General features: G+C 48.3%; 1 protein-coding gene across 3 annotated transcripts in view; it reads left to right on the top strand.

The window, feature by feature from the left end:
* Positions 1–22,251, top strand: part of Trim2 (tripartite motif containing 2) — a 116,363-nt gene that overhangs the window by 23,146 nt on the left and 70,966 nt on the right. Inside the window, exon 1 of one of the 3 annotated variants that reach the window (XM_013348613.2) lies at positions 8,783–9,185. The exons of the other annotated variants lie outside the window; for them this stretch is intronic. The gene's annotated coding sequence lies outside the window, so the exon portion shown is untranslated. Of the gene's footprint in view, positions 1–8,782; positions 9,186–22,251 lie in introns of those variants that run through there. 3 annotated transcript variants of the gene reach the window in all.

Raw genomic sequence — 22,251 nt, 5'->3', positions numbered from 1 at the left:
GGGTGGGGAGGGGTAGAGGTGGGGTAGAGAGGGGTAGAGGTGGGGTAGAGAGATGTAGAGGTGGGGTAGGGAGGGAGTCCTCCCAGCACCTCCACCTATTCAGCAGATACGTCGTGACTTTTGTTGTTATTGGTGGCTTTGTTGTTTTATGGTGACTTCATTAGGCAGACTCCATTAGTTAGATGACAGCCACTGGGACAGCCACCTTTGCGCCTCCCGAAGGTGAGTGTTGGTACTGCAGCCAGAGATCTGCTCACTCCCCCTGACAATCAGATCCTTTCCCAGGGCTTCTGGGAAGCCCTCGACCTTCCTACACCCACGAGCACACAGAGATACCTTTTCATTTCCTGCATCTTACTGGCTTCAAGAACTGTTCGCCAAGAAACGGAGACAAGAACACACACACACACACACACACACACACACACACACACACACTTATTCTAACCCTCAGTATCACAACTTTCTCAGGATTCACACTTCAGGCCATCTCTCACACGTATTTGTACAAGGTGCACACTATTTCTAGGTCCCACTTCCCAAATCTGCAGCATGTGGCTAGTCCTAAGAAAGGCCAGCTAAAGGGAGGTCCCCGGGACCTCAGCATTGCCACACTGACAGGGGATACCCCAGAAAGCCAAGGCTGAGAGCAAAAGCTTTGATTTGGATGCATCCAGGTCAACTCTTGAGTATATTATTGGGCAAGTCACCCACTTTCCTAAAGTTTCTGTGAGACGATCTTAACTGTGTCCAGGGGTAGCTTGATGTATGGTGCTCAGCACAGTCTCTCTCTGGTAAATTCGCTCATTTCCCAGCTACCAGCACTCAGAGATCGGCCTAACCATAGACTAATTTTGCTGAGTGCCCCCCCCCGCCAGGATTAACTGAAAATTCTGGGAAAAGTCACCTGGCAAGGTTGTGCCCTAGTTTCTACACCACGCGCTGGCCTGGCCGGCAGGTGACTCTAGACAACAGTGTGTCCTTGGGCCATTGTCATCTGATCTACCCGTGAGGCAACGTCTTCAAAGTCCTCTCTGACTCTGGCTCCATAATGGGTCTAGCATATACCTCAAGCAGAGCTGAACTTAATCCCAGGTCTCCGGTTTCTACCAATGTCCTGGGAAAGCCCAGTTCCCTGGCTTTTCCTCATCTGAGAGTGCTCATCCCAGTGTCTCCCTCCTGGGATGACTTGGGGTTGGGAAGATAAGAAACACAGACACCTCCAGCGTGCTTGACTTGGGGTCCTTCCTGCACCTTGCTCCATGAAGCACACCCCCCATTATGATGGAACTTTCTTGGTGTTGTTCCAGAGGTTTCCCACCAAGACTGGGCTGAGATCATCAATCTAGGTCAGAGGATGAAAAGTGGAGCCCGCATCCTAGAAAAGCAGCTCTTGGGGGAACCAGCCTTAACTCCCTCCTGAGACTAACAAAAGCGGCCATTTCTTCCCCGAGCCCTGTCTGTAGGGAACCCTAGCAAAAGGGAGCCCCAAAGCCAAGGGTGGAAGACAGTGGGATCAAGAAAACAGGTAGACAGTCCCTGGTAGCCACCTAAGAACAGGCAGCTTGATGACCTCTGTCTTACTGGGGCAGTGGAAGCCACCGTTTGGTTTGTATTCACAGTTCTTGTACTTCACAGTGCTCTGCTTTAAATTTCAAAGGAGTGTGCAGGCACCTTCACCCATCCCCCAGCCAACACCCTGCTTTGTCATCCAGGGACATTAAAGGAACCCACCAAAAAGATAGACAGAAAATCAAATGCCTCCCTCCCCACCCCCACCCCACCAGGAGTCCGGGCTTCCTTTCACCTCAAGCCACTGTCTGAGAAGACTCTTTCATCCCACCTCCACCCTGAGCAGCCATTCTAGGGCTCTAACTGCCAGGAGGGGTTTCCCGCCCCACTGCGAATTCCCAGCACTGTGCTCCAAGGGCTGAGGTAGAAATCAGCAGACCCCCACTGCCTGCAGCCAACTCCTCAGGCTGCTGACTCAGTAGGCCTTCGCAGACAGCAGCAGACGGGCTTGGCCTCCTGACACCAGCACAGGGGCCTTCTCCACCAAGGGCACTCATTCTCCGCAGGTGTGTGGAGACCTTGGCATCAGCGGAACCACAAAGCCTGTCTGTGATCCTGTGGCTCCCACAGGGCAGAAGTCGGGGTTGACCTTTGGTGTAATAGATATCCTGCCAAGGAATCTCCAAGGACAGACACTTACTGGAAGTTTTTCCGTCTCCACTCCTCCCCCTCTTCCCAGAAGAGTTTTCTGTTTTGTTTTGTTGTATTGTTTTAGCATCACACAGCCTGTCCTGCGTGCTAGGCCACCCTGTTCCGAGCCACACTCACCCTCCCCAAACCTAGAACTAAACTGAACTTTGAAGCCGTTAGCTCAAAACCAGTGTCATAAAGACCAAGCTTCTGCTTCCAAGAAATTGCAATTTTGCTAGCCACTCCTCCTGGTTGTAACGTTCATCCATCACTGATTTAACTTTTAAAAACAGAAGGCTTTCTTAAGAGTGTCCCAAGATGGCTCCGCTCCAGGGACACAGACACACACACACACACACACACACACACACACACACACTGATGCTGCAGATGCATGTAGGACAGCACTGGGCTGCAGGGGGAGTTCGGCACTAGTGCTGCAGGTGGAGGTAGCATGCATCGACTTTTGCTGCATCCATATCTACCATAACTTTTCATTCATAATGAGGCTTGGCAAGCAATGACAACAGTGAATGACAAGAAACGCATAACAAGCAGTAATGAAAGATATTGTACTATATCTATATACCATAGGCTGTTAAGTTCTAGTCTTTAGACCACAGTCAACCACAGGTCACTGAAACCAAGGGAGGTTTTAAACTGTGGATATGGTGATGGATAAGGGGCTTCACGTCAAGTATGGGTGGGTGGCCTCTACCTGCTCCTAAAATCCTATGGCATCTGTAATATTGTCCTCCACTGTTGTCTCCGGGTGCTTTCCAGACAGCTGGGCACTAATTGAATTTCCAGAGTGCCTAGTATAGCCAGTCCTTTTGATGTATCACTGACCCCAGGTTCCTCCCCTGGAACCAAGGGAGCAGGATGAGAGCTGTGAGCTTTTCGGCTCCCCCTGAGGCCAAGAGCACAGGCTCTTCCCGGGGTGCAGTCCTTTCCTTGTGCCTGTTTTTTTGAACAAGAAATAGCAGCCATTGGTATTTTCTTAGGGATGAGAGTCCTTTCAATCCGCCCTCGACTTGGATAGCCATCATTTCTCTGGATCCTTTCTGTGTTCTGGGCACACTGGGGACATAACATAAATATTAATTACTGCTGGTACATTACTGACAGAAAATGGGAAGACCCCTATACAGCAGCAGTGACCCTAGAAGTCCCAGAAGCTGTGTTGGATATGTGACAAGGACAGAGAGTGACAAGACATTAAAAAGCAGCTGTCTTCCCACACTTAGCGCTTGTAATAAACCAAGGGTGCCATTGTGTGAGCTGTCAGGGATGCTGGGAGAAAGCCGGGGGAGGGGGCAAGGGCAGGCATCCCTGCCTTCCATATGGGCATTCGGAGAATACTGGTCTTGGTGGGAGCCTCTTCCTACAGATAGGCTCTGTCAGCTATGGTCTCTGTGGTACATACAGATCTGGTGCCGTCCCACACTTCTGGGTGTGGTTTCTGAGTACAGGGTCCATGGGGAAGGACAAGCTACCCATAGTGACAGGACCTGAAGTCAGTAGCACAGGGTAAGCAGAAGGGTTTGGTGACCAGCAACCACCAACTTCTAGGATGGGTTGGAAAGGTATCTCTGTCGCCTGTTGTCTCCAAGGCTACTTGTAAACCTGTCTCTGTAGCAACCATGTCCAGCTGTGTCCTCAGCCCCACCTAGAGTGTTAGGGGTAAGGGGTAACTTGTCATTGCGTATCTTCCCCCCATATTGATGTAGATTTATCTTTCCTATTTTCTTCCTTTTGATGTATAAAAATATCCAGTGAGTCTGGGGATGAGGGGGCTGGCAAGGAGCCGAGTGTGTGTGGCCACTGGACGCTAAAATCATTGTAGCTACTTCTATTTGTTACTTTCTTTCAAACGGGTATGTTTGCTCTGATGCGGCTCCTGGAACACCTCTCTGGTTCCCTCACATAGCGACTGTAGTATCCAAGCTGGTATCTAGTGTGTATTCTGTTAACTGTAAGGGAACTTGAGTTTTGTTCTTCTTGCTTTCTCGTTCCAACAAAGAATGTACTTTCTTAGCCACCAACCTGGTGCATGGGATCCAGCAGCAGGCTGCCTGGCTGCAGATGGAGATGCTAACACTGCTTCAGCTGCAATGCTCAACCGTGTTAGTCAGCTCTCCCTCACTGTAAGAAATAACCACTTTAAACAGACTTTTAAGTCAGAAAGGCTCATTTTGGCTCGTGGTTTCAGAAGTTTTAGTCCCTGGTTCCCGGGCACTGTTGCTTTGGGTCTAGGGCAGGTATGACCAAGAAAGACATACATGATATTGACCTATGGTTTCCATTCCCACAAGAACATACATGTGCACACACACAGAGAAGACGTGCACAGACCTCAGGAGGAGCACATAAAATAGCGAAGGGGTTGTAGGGGGAAATAACTGGAGTGGAGAAGTGTTGTCAGGACACGTGTGTGTGTGTGTGTGTGTGTGTGTGTGTGTGTGTGTGTGCTTTTCCAAGACATTGTCATCCAAGGCCAATTAAACTTTATAATCAGGGAAAGGTAGAATTTGGACTCGGGAAAGAGAAGAAAGGCCACAGCAGGCTCAGGAGGAACCAACATCACAAAAGATGTGTGAGCTGAAACCAAAGGAGGTTTTAGGAAATATAGTTTAACTATATGGTATGGGGAGGAAATCAGGGTAAAAAAAAAAAGTCAGTGGTCCTTGACAACCTGAGCAATACATGATGTCACTAATCACCTGGAGTTTCCTACGGTTTTCCAACAGATCAACCCCAGGTCACCAGAACTCTCCCCACCTCTCTCCATGAAGGCTTTCTTACTTCCCAGGAAATGGACAGGCTGGGGTATCATTCAGTAGTAGAGCACTTGCTCCAAATGCTCAGGGTCCTGGGTTCAGTTTACACACACACACACACACACACACACACACACACACACACACACACTCCTTTATGGAGAGCCTTTTAGTAACGTAACTGTGTGTTGTGACCCTCGCCCACATCAATCACCTGAGACCTTGTTAGAGGAAATGGTTTTGGCTCCTTCTGTGCCAGGGTGTTGCACAGAACCTGTGTGCTCAGCAAACACTGGCTACCGCTGTGGTGGAGGAGCAGGCTCTTTCCAGCTACTTCACACACAAGTCTTTCAGTTTATCTGACGTCTTAGATCCTAGGCAGGTATAGATTTAAGTGAAGTTACGGAGATCTATGAAGAAGCAGGTCCCAGTCGCTGAGCAGTGGTGGCTGCAAGCTGGCCCACCGAGGAACTGGTTTGCTAGTCAGGTCCTCCCAGGGTCCTCAGAACTTCCCCTCACGATTTCACAAACTTCATCACTGATTTCCAAAAAGAATTCCACCCTTCTGGTCATGAACTGAATCCTAGAGAGTCCCCCTAAAGGCCTATTGAAGTCATTAACCTTCCAAGAGTGGCTGTTGGGAGAGGGATTGAGATTAAGGACTACTTAAGTAGTGTTTTAGAGTAAGAAGTAAGATTGAAGAGCTGGACACCGGAGCACATGTCTGAGTCCCAGCTACTCAGAAGGTGGAGGACAGATGATTGCTTGAGTCAGGGGGTGGAGACCAGACAGGGCAATACAGTAAGTCGTGGGCCCTTTTCCATCTCAGATGGAAAACTTTGAGAGAAGAACTGGGGCTGTAGTGCACGGGAGAGCATCTGCCTAGTGTGTGCAAGGCCCTGACTTCAGTCTTCAGCACAGGAAATAAAATGTCAAGTCTTAAAAGGAGCAAAGGCCAGTGCTAAATCCCATCTCCTGTGTGTTTGCTGTGCTCTTTCTAAACTTTGTGGATAGCGCTGAAGATGATCCAAAGTTTACACATGGCAGCGGTCTCACAGCAAGGGCCCAGGGGCTGTGGCACTGTGACAGAAGGGAGGCACGGGGAGGGAGGAGTCTAGAAGGAAAGGGGCAGGTGTTGACCGTTAGGGCCTGCTGTCAGGAACTGAAAGGTTGTTGTACCTGTACTTGTGGGTGTGTTCATGACAGCCATTGGCACTTTGAGCCTGTACCCAGGAAATACCTGATGTGTGATGAATTCATATAGGATAGAAACTCTTAAGGAAAAAGAATAATAAAAGTCCCCAGGTGGTGTTAAAATGAAGATATGATCAGACAAGCGGTGTGTGTGTGTGTGTGTGTGTGTGTGTGTGTGTGTGTGTGACTGGAATGTAATGAAATCCTCTTTGTTTTCTGGTCCTCTTTCTCGCCATTTCTGCCCACCCCTCCCTGCTCCCCTGCTGTGGATTTCCTCCCCTCGATCCTCTTACCCTGCTCACGGTGGGTGAATCTCTGAGTTAAACTCTTTGCTCCAGATTCCTACGCAGAAGTCTTAACCCACACCCCCATACAGCAGCATGTGATATTTTATGGGAAGAAGGTGATGTCCAAATACAAGACAGAAACAAAATGCAGTCGTTAGATCTTAGATGTCCCAGAAGGTCTATGGGTTGAAGGTTTGTCCCCGAACCCCAATCCTACCTCATCCCATGGTGCTATTTCCAAGTGCATGAGAACCTTCCAGAGTTGGGCCTAGTAGAAAGGAGAAGTCATCTGGGAGAGCCCTTGAAGAGGACTTTGGAAGCCCTGTCTGTGTGTGTCTCCTAGTTTCTGGACCACCACGGGTAAATGGGCATCCTTTGTCACGTGCTCGGTCAACACGTCTCACCCAGGAGCTTCCCTGAGCTGACCCTTGTGAAACAGCCAAGGTAACGTATCCTTAGTATAAGTTGATGGTTTTAGGCATTTTGACATCATGACAGAAAGCAGAGGACACGTGAGGACTTAGTTAAGTGTAGTAACTCTGGAGTAAGGTGAGCCCCTAACCTGATTGGACCCACGTCCTACAATAAAGGGGTACATCTGGTCACAGACACCCACTGGAGGAGAGCCAGGGGAAGATCAGCACATCATGGTACAAGCCAAGGAGCCATACTAAGCCTGCAAGAGGCTCCAGCAGCCCCTTCCTGGAGTTTTCAGAAATAAGCCCCTCCCCTTGTGTTGACCACAGGCCAGCAGGCTCCAGATCTGTCAGACAACACATTTCTGTTGTTTAACCCCCTCAGTTCCTGGTACTTGGTTTTGGCAGCTGAAACAAACCAATATGGTGCATTTTCCCCTTGTCTGTATTTATCTTCAACTTCTAACCACACACCTGCCTAACCTGTCTTGCTTAGCCAGGTCCCCAAATACCTTGGAAATCTGTGTGGTCGGTTTTCATTAGTAACCACCCTCAACTTCTGGGACATCATTCTGTGAACCGACCCATGGCTTCTCCGGGTCCTCTTTCTTTTTTCATTTCCTTCCATCTACCCTGCTGCTCAAGTGACAGTCTGTAACTCCGTTCTGGTACCTACTCCTGTAAAACACAATGCCTGTTCTACACTCTGTGGTACGCGAGCCGGGAACCAGGCTGGAGATTTAAAAACATACAGAGACACAGACAGACAGAGACACGGATATCCTTGATGCAAAAGTGCCAACTTTTTGGGGCTTAGGGGCATTTTATATAGGGCTCTGATCACGCCCCTGCTCCCTGGATCTTTCATTCGCAGGCCTCACCAGAAACCACGCCCCTGCCGTCAGGGTCTCCTGCTCAGAGCAGCTGTACCCGCTCAGAGCAGGAGGAAACAAGTTGTTTACAAGAAATTCTGGGTCCAGGGGGTCCACAGCCCCCAACATACTCCCTTCCTATCCTGAGCATCAACTCCCAGTTTTTCTCTCTCTCTTTGGAGTCTTTGCCCTGTTTCCAATCCACCTCCACTCCCTTCCTAGGTGGACCCCTCTTGTGAAATTATCTTTCTGCGGTAGAAATCTTAGTGCGTCACCTGCCAGCTTGAAATCTGCCAGAGGGGTCCCTTAGCTTCCGGCCAAAATCAAGGCCCCGGTTTGCAAACAAGAAAAGGGACCTAACTCCCCCTTCATCCACCATAAGGCATCTGTCCCCACTGCTCCCGTTCTCCCCATACAACTACATTCAGGATCAATTCCCAGCTTCTTTGTTCCAGAATCTGCCTAAGCTCCAAAACGCAAACGCTTGGTGGGGAGGAGATGGCTGGGTCTTCGGATTCCTTAGCGATTGAAAATCCCTCCAAGCCCGCCCTGCATTTCTTTGACAGTAATTTTGTAGGATTGGGAAATGCCAAGTCTCCTTGGCCTACCCCTCACTAAACTGTACAGCCCTTGAGAGTAGCCACTCCGTGCTTCCTAAGTGAGGAGGGGAAGCAAGGAGAAGGCAGCTATTTTGCCCGAGCTGCTGCAGAAAGTGAAAAGCCCGCCCTCAGAGACAGCACTTCCTCGTCGTTTTCAGCGCTGACTGTATCATATTTGATTCATGTAATGGAATTAAAGCAAACTCGGAGCGTTGTCCCCCTTCCTCACGTTCAGCAGGGTTTGCTTTCAATACCGAAGGCCCGGTGGTGGAAGCAGGCTGCCTTGAATTCGCTCAGCCGGGTGCAGTTGAAGTCACTTCCCCTGCGGGGACAGAGCGTGCTTTAGTTGGGTGGGAGGAGTGGGGGGGGGGGATGAGTTTTCCGCAGTAGACCTGAAAACCCAGCCGGCCGCGGATTGGTGCATCCCGGCTGCGGCCGCCTTAGTCATCCGAGTGGTTCTGGAACTGGGCACCAACTTGCGTGTTTGTCCCCGGTTCTTTGTGTGCGGATCAGCTGTGGCGTGGGCTCTGGCATCTAATCCAGGATTTGCCTCTGCGCGAGGCTTATGGAAAACAGATGTCTCGCCGCTCTGGGACTGAGCACAGAATGGAAGTGACCCAGAGGGGAGCAGCCTGGCACCGACGACACGGAGGGAAGGCCCCGGCGCGGCCGGGGAGGCCAGCTCTGCTCCTCGCCTCGGTTCTCTGTGCTGAGCCCGCGGCGTAGACGGCGTCCCCGAGCGGTGTGACCTTGAGACGGCGTGGGGCGGGCACGCCGGCGCCAGGGACTGCGGCCGCCTGAGGTCCAGGTGCGAGCGGCAGCCGCGAGGGTCACGGTAAGTGTCCTTGGCGGCGTGCAGGGCGCGGGCACCCAGCTAGGGCTGCGGCTTTGCAGGGCTGGCAGCCCGTCAGCACTGTTCCCCGGATCCTGCGGACCCCTGACGACCCTAACTTGCAAGGAACGCTTGCAAAGTCATTTGGCTCTGGAGAAGAAAGCTGTTCTGTCTACAACCTTAAAAAGCTTGGAAGGGACAAGCTTCCTCCTTTTTTAATTTTTTTTCTCTGTTTCTATTTATTTTCCTTTCCAAAAAAAAGGGACAAGCTTCCTCCTTTTTTAATTTTTTTTCTCTGTTTCTATTTATTTTCCTTTCAAAAAAAAAATGTTCTTTCTTTTAGAAGGACTACTCTGGTGGGTTCCCTTAGGATTAGTTTCCACAGTTACCCTCTGGCCCAGCTCATGCTACACTCCGGTTTATTAAAGGAGGGAGATGTTGCCTTTTGAGGCTTTTTGATAGATGCATGTTGAAAACTGCCTGCTGCTGTCAAGAGGAGAAGGGAGGGGGGCGGGGAGGAAGCTTGTCCTAAGAAATTCCTGCCAGAGCTTTAAAGCATTCCGTGAACCCCAGATCCTTTCCTACCTGTAATCTGGTCTATTCTAGGGAGCAACCGACTCATTTTCTGCACCCCTTTCATCTATTTAGGGCACAGACAGCATTAGGTTCAAACGCTTTTTGGTTTGGGGGATGTATTTGTTTATTTTCAGGGACCCCAACTGAACTAATGAGCTACTGTTCCAGTTCTCAAATGCGTTTTAAACAGGACATTTGGAGTTCTGGGAGTCTAAAGACGAGGGTAGACCCTGGAAGATTCATGAGAGGTTGTTCTTATGACAGCATGCTCCTCTATGCCTCCCCCCCCCAAACTTGGAGTCTTTATTATCCCTTCTAGGGTACAGCTTAACCTTCACATCTGTATTCTTAGAATATAGTTATAAACTCGTTCAGCATAACTGGTATTTCCAGATTCCTTTATCGGGGAGGGAGTTATCGTGCTGGATTTCCAGTTGATTTCCTTTTGGCAGAGCCAGCACTTGCCCTTCAACTCCAAGAACAAAAGAGCAGGAATGAGTCTTAAGTGCTTGGCCCATCACATCCTTGACCAAAGACATAAGATATTTTATAGGCTCTTTATGACACACATTGCGTTTCCATCCTGTTCAAACACAGGCCCATATAATGATTAAAGATCAGTTATAGGAAGAACGACTCTGCCTCCCTCCTGGTTGGTAGATATGGACTTTGGTGAGTTCGGCAGGGCTTTCTGCACCCAGGATCGAGTACAGAAGCTTCGCACCAGAGCTCACTGGCTTCATATCAGCATTTCCTTTGCCTAGGAGCCTCCGTTTTCTCCCCTCCCTCATCTGTAGAATTTCATTTCACTTGGTTGCCATGACCTCATTTTGGACTGTGGCATGTGCGATGCCATCACCAACATCTGTTTAGGTGAAGATGTTCCTTATCTGAGAACATCTCTCCAAACCTAGATTTGATTTTCCTAGAAAACTCTATATAATAAATAGTACTGTATCTGTCAAAACTGGGGCATTCCTATCTTTAATTATTCCTGTATCTATGTTACTGTGGGCTCGTATGGATTGCTATTTGTGAGACTGTAGTTTCTATTTCATACTGAAGTACAAGCAGAAGGAATTTCTCATAGGACACTAAATATAAACGAGTTAGAAAGTATAGTCATCACCGTCTCATGCTCTGACCTTTTCTTTGGTCAACCTTTGAGTTGAATTCCATCCATTGACCCTTCAGTCAGGCTGATAGTTACCGTGCAGGTCTCTGTGTGTGTGTACTCCTCAGGCTACAGTAGACTCCTCTCCAAATTCTTCACCATGAAAACATGGCCCATTCAGTGGAGATAACCCAACTGGGTAATATTAGCAACTTCCAAGGGAGCTTTGGAAATCAAATCCCAGAACCCTGGACTCCTCAGAAGATATTATAATATCCTCTTTCCCCCATCACTGCTGAAAATAAGGTTGCTTACTTTATCCCATATCTATCTTGGATAACAAACATTTAAAAGACAGTGTTAGCTTGATCATTTTACACAGGGAAAGTTGATTCTGGCAGGTTCTTCTGATACACCTTTCTGTGCAGCTGCTAACAAGGAAGGCTGGGACAGCAATGATGTCCTTGAGAAAAATCAGCTTGACTGTTCTGTCTGAGAGGGTTATCACAAAGTCCTGAGGCAAAGACTGATGTCTTATCAGACTGTCCTCAAAGTCAAACCTGGCTCCCCGCACTCAAGGCTCCCAAAGCTAAGATTCAGCTGCAGCTCTTACCTTGTATTCGACGTCCATTATTCAGTGAGGTCTGCCATAGTAGCAAGTCCTTACTGCACAAGAAGCTCCCTTTTTGTCTGACCATTACTCCCTAAACAATACAGCAGAACAGTAATTCTCAACTACACAGGTATTACAAGTGATTTGAGAAGACTTAAAAATAGTCAGGGGCTAGGCATAGGTTATGTGTGGTTTATAGAAGGGACTTATTTGCAGAGTTTAGTGTCCACAGAGGTGAGAATGCCCTTGAGCCAACCCCTTCAGGTGCCAAGGGATTGCTTTATTTCTATCCTTACATATTAGACTTTAAAACTAAATGAGTAGTTAACAAGTCTTTTAAGAAAAAAAACCCACAAGTTATCTCAAAGTTCAATGCATTATTTTATTTGGAAAGAGAGATATTAAGTCTCATCACATGGAGAGTATTTGATCTTAGGGTCAAAAAACCTGACAACTGCCACTTTTGAGATAAATAGAAAATTAGGGAGGGATAAATATGGTGACACAAAGTCAGTGTTTACTTTCTGCTTGGCTTCTATGTCATTTTTGGGGTTTGGTAGAAGTTAAACCACAGAATTAGTGTTTATGTTGGCACGTATTAGATTTTCTTTACACTGGCGACTTCCTACATTAAATCATGACTTTTCTCATACATCCCGTCCTGACTCTCAACTTAATGATAGGACAGAGATATCCTTCTTCTAGAGTTTCTACTCTTTCCATTTTGCCTAACTGTATGCCTACATGAAATTTATTTGTGCAGAATCGCAGTCCCTGGGAGATTAGAACGTTCTCGGGTCTGCAGATGGAGAAGGTATAGGTTGCCTCCTGGCATGCACAAAGCCCTGGGTTTTATTCCTAGAACCATGAGAAAAAAAAAAAAAAACATGTCTTTCGTGTGTCCTTGGATCAAACAGTGTACCTAGCAGCATTGCTATCAGCCTGTGGCGGATTAGGCCTGTGTAACTGAAGCTGCTTCTGCCAGCTTTTTCTGCTTAACTGCAGCACATGAATCCACCTGAGACACTAGAGAAAATATCGTACTTCAAGGCCCTGCTGTATGACCTGGAAGTATGACCATGGTTATACAGGCTTAGCTGTTTATAAAGGAGAGCCTCAGCCTTGAAGGCGTTTTCAAGCGTGGTTGGTGCCTTTTGAGAAGCCACTAGGGAGCTTCCTTCTTCCACCCATTCATGAATCTTTTCCAAAGCCTTCCTCCCAGTTGAGAATGGTGGTACACCTCTGTGCTGTGTGATATTGTTCCTGTGCAGACATGAGCAATCACCCCAGATAGGGAATCTGCTACAGATCAAAGTGAAGGATACCACCAAAGTCCACTTTGGTAAACTAATGAGCTTTATGGGGGCTACTTACAGGAGCAGAGATGACTCTCACTCATCTGCATCCGCAGCCCCCAGCTCCACCCCCAGCACGGAGACAACTCACCAAAGTGGGAAACCTGGACTATACCACACAGCTTACAGGTAGTTCAAGAGGTCCGAGAGGGTCTCTTTGAGGCACAGGTGGTCCGGGCCTCTTCTAAATAGCCGGGCTGATTTCTGCTTCTTCCAGGTGGCTTGGCTAGTTCTTTCTTCCTTTAGGCAGCTTGGTTGGTCTCTGTTTCTCCCAGATAGTGCGGATCTGAGCTTCTTATAAAGAATTCGGTGTGTCTGAGAGACTTCTAGGCAGGTCAGCTGGTCACTGTCTCTTTCGGGTGACTCAGCTGGTCTGAGAGTGTCTCTCGGCTGTCCTTACTGCTTATGTAAGCTTAGGGGGGGAAGGGCCTAACATATTTGGCCAGTTTCAGTGACTTCCTGAAACCTGAGTTGTTACTTCTTGAGTTGAAGAGGTTTCCTTGCAGGATATTATACTTGACCTTCCCTTAGAGTATCCCATGTCTTTACAAACATCCCTCTAAACTAGAGGTTTGTGGGAGGAAATTCTACCACATCACCCCGTAATCCCACCTAGCCCATCACCCTGCACTTAGCGGTCGAAGCAGAAGCACTAGAATGTTGAGGCCAGCTGAGAGCTATATGGTGAGATCCTGTCTCAGAAAAGCAAAATAGTGAATGAAGTCTCCCTGGAACTTGGAGAGGTTTTTGGAGGCTCAGATGTGAACACTACCTGGGAGACCTAGAGGCCCCTGGCACTGAGATATGCTTCCTTTGGTGTGGTGCAAGGCATTTTCTTGGATTTTTAAGCATAACCCGGGGCATTCTGGCATTTGTTGCTTACTTTCAAGACTTTTACGAGGTCTGGCCTTGCTTCCAGGGGTTACTTCCTTAGATCCTAGCCAGCTTTGCAGTGGTTGTGTGTGTGTGGGGGGGGGGGCTGCAAAATGGCCCATAATGGGAGTGTTGCTGGAGGGTAAATGATAGGCACTCCTGAGCTTTGCAATAATTGAGAAGATGATATCAGGCCCCTGTAATCACGAAAATAGCCTCTCAGACTAAACAAAGATGAAACCGTCTCGTTCTCTTTGGCTACGTGCTATTTATTTAAATTAGTGTCGCACATTCTATAATGGTCTGAAGCCGTATCATGACGCCAACAAACTGAATTAAGTTTTCTGGGCCTTTGCTTAGGAATGAAAAAGGTTTTGGCCACATTGAACAGGATTTGCATCTTGTTAGCTTCCCTGTGTGCCCTTGGCCACTGAGCATAATAGAGAATGTGGCTCTATCTCTTCAGCCAGACAGTCTGCCTCAGTTACGATTCTGCTGGGAATTAAAGCGGCGAACTGGGAGCCTGGGCGGAGTGAGGGGGCAGCAGGAACTTACAGGACACGCAACAGAAGAAGAGCCTGCAGTCAGGCCTGGTTCCTCTCTTTCTTACGGTAGAGACTGGCAGGACAGCTCGCCATGGCTGCAGCAGAGCTTTACACGTGGTGATCTCCTTGGTGTTACCGTGTGAATTATTTCCCTCTAGATCTGAGGCACTGACCCGTTTCGGTGTGCAGCGTATGTCCAGGGTGCTTCCTTTTACCTGGTGCGTTGAATTCTGTTTCAGGAAAGCAAAATAGTAACCACACGAGTCAAAGAAAGAAGCTGTAGAATCAAACCGTGTGTGCAGTGTCATTGCCTGCTTTGGGTACTCCCTGAACCAATGTTTTACACGGCAGAGGAACAGCCTCCCAAAGAGGGTAGACCAAAGATCACTCACAGGAGATGAAAGCTGCCAGGTTGGCTGCTTGCTACCCATAAACACCCATGAGAATCTTAGCTGTTCCCTCTGATACCCTCCTCTCTTACTCCTTGCAAGTTTGAGCCATCTTTTCATTCATATCTTTGCCTTAGAGTTAGTTCCCCCGGCTCTCTAGACCTGAGGTCCCCAGCCCCAGTGCTCTGGGAGACCTGTCACAGTGGAGATAAGCCATGCTGAATAGCTTCAGGACAGTTTCGGGTACAGGAAGGAGTGACTACCAGTGAGAAAGACCAAGCACGGCAGGCTAGACATTCACTCGGTTTAACCCGCACTGTCGAGGGTGACAGGGATATCGGCGTTGTGGTTGCTGCAGAGAGCAAATGGCAAACATCTGACTCTTTGCCAACAATGAACTCAGTAGTGACCAAAACCAACTTGATTGAAATCAGGTTTGCGGAGTATGGTCTCCAGATCCCTGCCATTAAAATTCTTCCTTGCCAAGCTGTTTCCCTTTCATGAGAACAATGCGTTCGCCATCTGCGTGGCACACACTCTGCAGCACAAATGAGCTGAGCTGATAAAGGGTCCCTTTCACTCCGCTCCTGCGCCTGGCACCCACTCCGGGTACCGTGAGGTGGCAGGGAGCCGTTTGCCCAAGGCAGGCATGAGTGGAGGTTGATGCAATCGTCTTCTGTTTCTCCTATTCTCTGCTATAAAGTAGCAATTACCTTCGGGGTTTCCTTCACCTCCTGCCCTCTGCCCCTCCAGTTCTCAGTCCAGAAGCCTGGAGTACAAACCAATCCGTGCCTGAAGGCTAAAACCCACTCTAAGCTGCCCAACCAGTCACCAAAACAACCTAGAAAGATCTGGGAGGTGTGGCTCAGGGCTCAACCCTACACAAAAGAAAACTCTACCAACTGCATGGCCAGCCCTGTCTCACTTGTTGTGAATACTTTGATTAAATGCTAAAATATCAGGTTTCTCAGTTATTCCCATTATAAATATTTCTTTTGTAACTCAGATAAAGTGTTTTACTTAAACAAAGATTCTCAATTTTTAATGAACATTGATTACAGGTCAGATTCATACAAATTCCTATTGCCTGCCTGTCTCCTTCCTTCCTTTCCGAGACAGGGTCTCACTACGTAGCCCTGACTAGCCTGAACCTCTCTATGCTTTGAACTCTTAGAGATCCACCTTCCTCTTTCTTCTCCTGTGTGCTGGGATTAAAAGCATGAGCCATGCCCCTGACTCTTCTTTCCCTCCTTCCTTTCGCTCCTCCTTTCTTCCTCCTGGAGTTGAACCCAGAACCTTGCCATGCTAGTGTGAGTTCCACCCGAGCCCCTCACGTCTTGTTACTTCCTAAAGAACCTTTTAGCAACCAGAAGAGGAAATTTTTAAGAATTTGCTTTTAGTAGAGCAGTTTCTGTTATGGGGGAAAGACAGATTTATGGGGTTGTAAAGTTGAGAATTCCATCTGCATAGGAGCTGGTTTGCATTTACAATGCGGAACAAAATATTCTTGGCGTGCTTGAGGCTTATCTCAAACAGGATGTTCCATGCTAAACCTCACTCGAGAAAGAACTGAGGACCGCGCTTTTCCTAGATGTCCCCTGAGCCGCTTGCTCTTTCTCAAGTCTCCAGAATAAATGCATTCACCCCGGTGACGTTAAGACCTCTCTGAAGAACCAGTCAGGCTTCCACCATCCTTATGCAGACATTCTGCTAGTGCCCAGTTGATGGCTGCTCAGGAGGGCCAGGCAGGAACAAAAGACCCCAGACCTTCTGCCTCTACCCTTGAGACCACCTGGGGCTCCACCTGTCGCAGGTGTAGAGTTCAAAGCCACAACTTCAGAACTGTCCCTTCTTGGTTCGTTCACAGTCTTTGGCCAGGGTGTGAAATTTTCAGAACAAATACTGAAGGAGACCGTGGAGCAGTGAGGGCTTCCTCCCGGATCCTGGAGTGGGCACAAACCACACCCAAACACCTGTTTTCACAGACAGCTCCTTCATTAAGTGGGGGAGAAAAGTTAAAGGGGCTGCTTAACTCGGGCAGAGAAACAGCAGCAAATGACTTGCAGGCATAGAATGGAGTAGGGCGCACTGGTAAAGGAGATGGGGGATGAGGGAGAAGGGAAAGGGGTGTTTGTCCCCATCTCAGAGGGACAAAGGGCTGCCTGTGGATAGGAGGGAGACAGACGTGGCACACTGGCAAATGGTGGTTTTATAAAGGTAAAAGGAAAACCCCGTGTTTAAATGAGATGTTCAATTTTAATTGTGCATATTAATTAGGTGAATCAAAGGGGGGGTTGATTGCTGGACTCTGGTAGTCAACCTCAGGAGGAGGAAGTAGCCAAAGAAGGAAACAGATCTTGGCAGCTAGCTTAAAAAAAGAATGTAATCTCATGGTTTTTAACAAGGCAGAGGAAATGGGCGAGAAGAGCAAGGCCTGGCAGAGCCATGGTCCTCATGCTCAAGCTGCCCAGAGTCAAGTACCCAGGTGAGACAGGAGAAAAAATCTCAATAGAGAGATGGAGGGGAAGGAATTGGAGGTCAGGGCCATAGTGAGTTTGGGGCTATCCTGGGCTACATGAGCACTGCCTCAAAATAGCCCCTCTCCACTAAAACGTCTAATTATTCACCTCAAAACAGAAACAGTTAACTTAAAATTGAAGTCATATGGAGGTTTTCATAAAGAAAGTTTGGTGCCCGAGGCTGTAAACACGGAACATATGGACTCTGTGTCCTGGTGCAGTTTGCCTTCTTGGAAACAGCCAGTGAGGCCGACGGCTCTTCCTTGATCTGCGGTGCTCATGGGACAAACTAAGACTCTTCGTCGAATTTCCACTCTGTTCTCCCAGCATGGTTAGCGCTCTGCGGTTTGCTTTCAGTCTTAAAACCAGTAGAATTCAATTAAGAAAGACACAAAACCCACAACCAAGCTAACATTGAACTCTTGGCTTAGGGTGACACATGACCTAGTGGATGCATGTATGTACGGACCAGAGTTGTTGATGGGGACTGTGGGTGATTTCTCCCTGGAGCCTGGGCCACTGAAGCTGCCAGAGGGAGTTGACAGTCCACTGCCTCTTCATGAAGGTTGACCTGTTGACCCAGCAGGATGTGCTTGGCCATTTTCTTTCCTCTTCCTACCCCTCTTTATTAGTCATGACATTTATTGGCCCCGGTGGCATGGATCTAGAAGAACCTGCTTCTTTAGTTCAAGCTTAGGATTCCTTCAGTGTGGCGGTTACCTCGCTTGGCACTGAGAAGGTAACAATGGTTTACTCTCAGAGTAGAGAAAGACTCAGCTTTAACAAGTCCCCTTCAGGGCTGAGGGCAGGGCTCAGTGGAAGAATGCTTGCTTACCTGTGTGCGCCAGGCCCTGGCTTCCATCCCTAGCACCGCAATTGAAGAACAACACACACACACACACACACACACACACACACACATGACCACACGCATGCACATGCACACGAACACACACACTTTGCCTGCACTTGTATCTGTACATTGTATGTGTGTGGCATTTCAGAGGATGCCAGAAGATGAAGTCATAGTTGTAAATGATTGTTGGCTGCCGTGTGGGTGCTGGGGATTGAAACTGAGTCCTCTAGAAGAGCAGCCGGTGCTCTTAACTGCTCAGCAATCTCTCCAGCCCTGAATTCTTAATTTTGAACATTTTCTGAGGTAACAACATGCAGTTTGATCATCTTGAATGTTACTGAGCCGGGTCATCAAGCCATAGCACCCACTCCACCCCAGTCAGCTTCTGAGCACAGCAGTGGGAGCTGGAAGTCTCAGAACCATCAGAAGCATCCTCAGATGGAAGGCCTGGGAGTCCCGTGTCTCGGTTGAAGCTTATGGAGTTTGAGGTCCATGATGCATAGATGGAGCAAAACTGCATGTGCATCCCCTCAAGAAGAACTGATAATGCAAAGCATGCGTGCCTCCTCCCCCTGCTTTTTTCCATGCAGAGCCCCAGCCGAGTGAATGCTTCGGCCAGCTTGGGTCCTCTCCCCTCAATTTGCTCGCTCATGGACACACCCAGCAGTGAAATTTATCAGTTTCCTGGGAGCCTGTCCATCCAGCCAAGCCGACAGCCAGCGTTAACCACTGGAGACCATGGGGGTGACAGGGTGTCAGGTGGGCCATGCAGAATGAGTCCTTTGGTGACAAGGAGCCTGCTGCCTCTTTCCGTGAAGCGGAAGAAAAAGGGGGAACGCTTACATCCAGGGTCCATGATGTGTGTTGGGATTGATTCCCAAAGCCCCATCAGCAGAACCATTTCCTGCTGAACAAGATGTTGCTGTCATAGTCCGTAGCTTCTGCTTCAGAGGTAATAATTCTACTGTCGTTGCTGTCTGCAGGAATTAGGTTCAAGAGAGCGCGAGCTGCTCCGGGCTGTGTGCCCAGGTCCTACTGCCTGCCATGCAGCACTATGGCAATTTTAGCACAAATAACTTCACAACTCTCTCAAGTTATGTGCATCTGTCTCCCTTCCTGTACAACAGAGGGGAAAAAGTTGGCAGCAGCAATTAGCTTTAATCCCCACAAAGACCCATGACAGCAACAGATGACTTGGTGTTTAAGAACTGGCTTTCACAGTCAGGTCCTCCGGGTATAATTCAGCAGAGGTTATACTGGAGACTGAAAACCAGCAGAAGCCCAGTTTTCTCTCTGGTATGATGCCAGTTACGCCACCCTCGCCTTTGCAAACCTGCTGTGAGCACCCAGACGCAGTGGTGGGAGGAGAAGGGCGTTAGACAGCCATTCTCAAGCTGCGGCTTTCAGGAGTGGGTTGTAAATCAAGTTCGTGAGTTGCAGCCAGTCTATTTTAGAAATGAAATACGTGCCAGGCGTGGTAGCAGATGCTCATAATTCCAGCACTCTGGAGGCTGAGGCAGGAGGATCCTATGAGCCAAGCCAGCCTATGATGCATAGCAAGACCTTGTCATGGATACATAAATAAAAAGTAAAGATTAAAAGTGAGATAGCATAATGTGTAGGGCTGCGTATGATCTGCGTATGAGTCCTTTGGTGACAAGGAGCCTGCTGCCTCTTTCCGTGAAGCGGAAGAAAAAGGGGGAACGCTTACATCCAGGGTCCATGATGTGTGTTGGGATTGATTCCCAAAGCCCCATCAGCAGAACCATTTCCTGCTGAACAAGATGTTGCTGTCATAGTCCGTAGCTTCTGCTTCAGAGGTAATAATTCTACTGTCGTTGCTGTCTGCAGGAATTAGGTTTTGTTTTGGTGAAATATATGTCTATATGGTTCCCAACTGTAAAGGGTGGGGAACCCGGTCATAGTTCAGGGAGACTTCACAATCCTACATGGCTTACTGAATGACATGCATAGTCTATTTTATATAACTCATGGTGGTTATCAACTTCATTTGGCTATTGGAAGGCTTACACATGGATGGCACTGTGTTCTTTGATACAATATAATAATTTTGATATTTAACGTAATTTGATATAATAAGATAATAGTGCTTATTGTAATGGCATCTTCTGCCTAGATTTCTTTTCTGTCTCTAATCCTCATTTAATACCCAGGCCTTTCTCCTGAGGTTAGAACTGTGAACTCAACAGCATTTCCATGTTGCCAACAAACATTTGGAGTGCAGTCTGTCTGTCTGTCTGTCTGTCTGTCTGTCTTCATTAGTTTTCGGTTGCTACAACCAAATACCAGAAAATGAATAATTTATAAAAACTCAATGTTCGCTCCGTCGGTGGTTCTGGAAGCTGGAAAGTTTGGGGTCAAGAGGCTGCACCTGGAGAGGGCCTTTTGGCAGATGAGGATACTCTGAGGTATCGTCAAGGGGAGGAACATAAAAGAAGCAAAATCAGCCAGGCAGTGGTGGCGCACGCCTTTAATCCCAGCACTTGGGAGGCAGAGGTAGGTGGATCTCTGTGAGTTAGAGACCACCCTAGTCTACAAGAGCTAGTTCCAGGACAGGCTCCAAAGCTACAGAGAAACCCTGTCTCAAAAAAACAAAACAAAACAACAACAACAAAAGACCCTGTCTCAAAAGAAACAAACTCAAACTAGCTTTGACAGTAGACCACCCCCTCCAAGTCAACAGTAGATCACCCCCCTCAAGGTAATACATTATAATCTGTGGGCCGATGATTCTGCCCTGGTGGCCCAGTAAGGGTCACCATGTAAGGCTCCGATCTGGTAAGACCTTACTTACAATAGAGATTGAATTTCAACACAAGTGTCCATGGGGATATTCTAGACTAGATCATCTAGTAATGGCCGAACTTGGACTCAAGTCATCACCACCTTCTCTCGCTGTCTAACCCTAACACATACAGACTCCTCCATCACCCATCACCCAGGCAACCTGAACAGCCTCCTCTTGATTCTTTAGGAGCCCAGTCACCACCCACACTCATTGGGTTTCTGAGCCTTATTGCCTGGTTGCTCTCCCTAGGGTGTCTCTCTGTCCCTTTCTCCCTCCGCTGTTTCTGAGTCTTCAGGATGCCCATGACTTTCAGGTTAAGGTACACAGCCTTCTCCCGCCACGGCCTTGAGCTCCATGATCTAGGACTCCTCGTCAGCCTTCATCCAGCAGCATATTCCTGCAGGTGACCTGGGCCTGACAGGCTTCCTTCCTATGTTAGCTGGGTCACGCCTGTCTCTCAGGGATCAGTACAGATTGGTTTTTTTGAGTCAGAAATACTTGAGTTTGAAGTCCCTAAACAACGTTCAGTTGCCTTTGTGACTCAGAAGGGGAAGGTTTATAAAGAGAGAACAGCAATGCCTTTTGGAATAATTAAATCAGTTACTGTGTCTAACAAATGCTATCTGGACTGGGGATGGGGCCCAGTTACGAGATAACTTGGCTAGCATGCACAGAGCCCTGGGTTCCATCCTCATAAACCACATTAACCAGGGGTGGGGACACAGGCTTGATATTCCAGGCTTGGGAGGTAGAAAAGGCCAGACGCTCTGGCTAATGCCTGACTGCTTGGAGAGCTGAAGCCCAGCCTCAGATACATGAGACTCTGCCTCAAACAAATGAACCAACAAATTCATTCACAGAACGTTGTTTGGGCTGGAGGGTACAAATCAGGGCACAACTCACGTCTAGCATGCATAAGACATGGAGTTCGTTTTCCAGGAGAGCAAACAAAGACATAAGCAAAGTCAGTCAGTGCCTGACACATGCCACACCCTTGCTAAACGGCTGTGATCAGTCGTTGGCGTGCTTTCATCCGTTATTTTTAATCTTTAGAAAGCCTCAGTTTCCCTCATCCTGCATCAGAGCTGCTGTGTATGAGGTGGCTGAAGACCCCTGCCTCGGTTGTTCCTTCTGACTAGTGTCCATTTCCCAGTCTTCTTCCTTGACCAATCCCTGTTCGCCCCTCAAGACTCAATCCAAGTGTCTCTTGTCTTGCACCCTCCCAGGGTACCCCAGGGTCACCTCCGTCAGAGTTCATGCCCACAAGAATTGTGATGCTTCTCTCTTTCCTCCTGGACTCGGTGTCTCCGGAGAGCTCCATGAGCAGCTCACCGCTGTAACAAAGGCTCCCTCGAGTGTGCAGGGACCTGACACATGAGGCTCCCTCGAGTGTGCAAGGATCTGACACATGAGGCTCCCT

This window comes from Microtus ochrogaster, chromosome 1 (assembly GCF_000317375.1).
Source record: "Microtus ochrogaster isolate Prairie Vole_2 chromosome 1, MicOch1.0, whole genome shotgun sequence".
Taxonomy (NCBI): Eukaryota; Metazoa; Chordata; class Mammalia; order Rodentia; family Cricetidae; genus Microtus; species Microtus ochrogaster.
The sequence above is the reverse complement of the archived record's forward strand: the minus strand, read 5'-3'. Positions and strand labels throughout refer to the sequence as shown.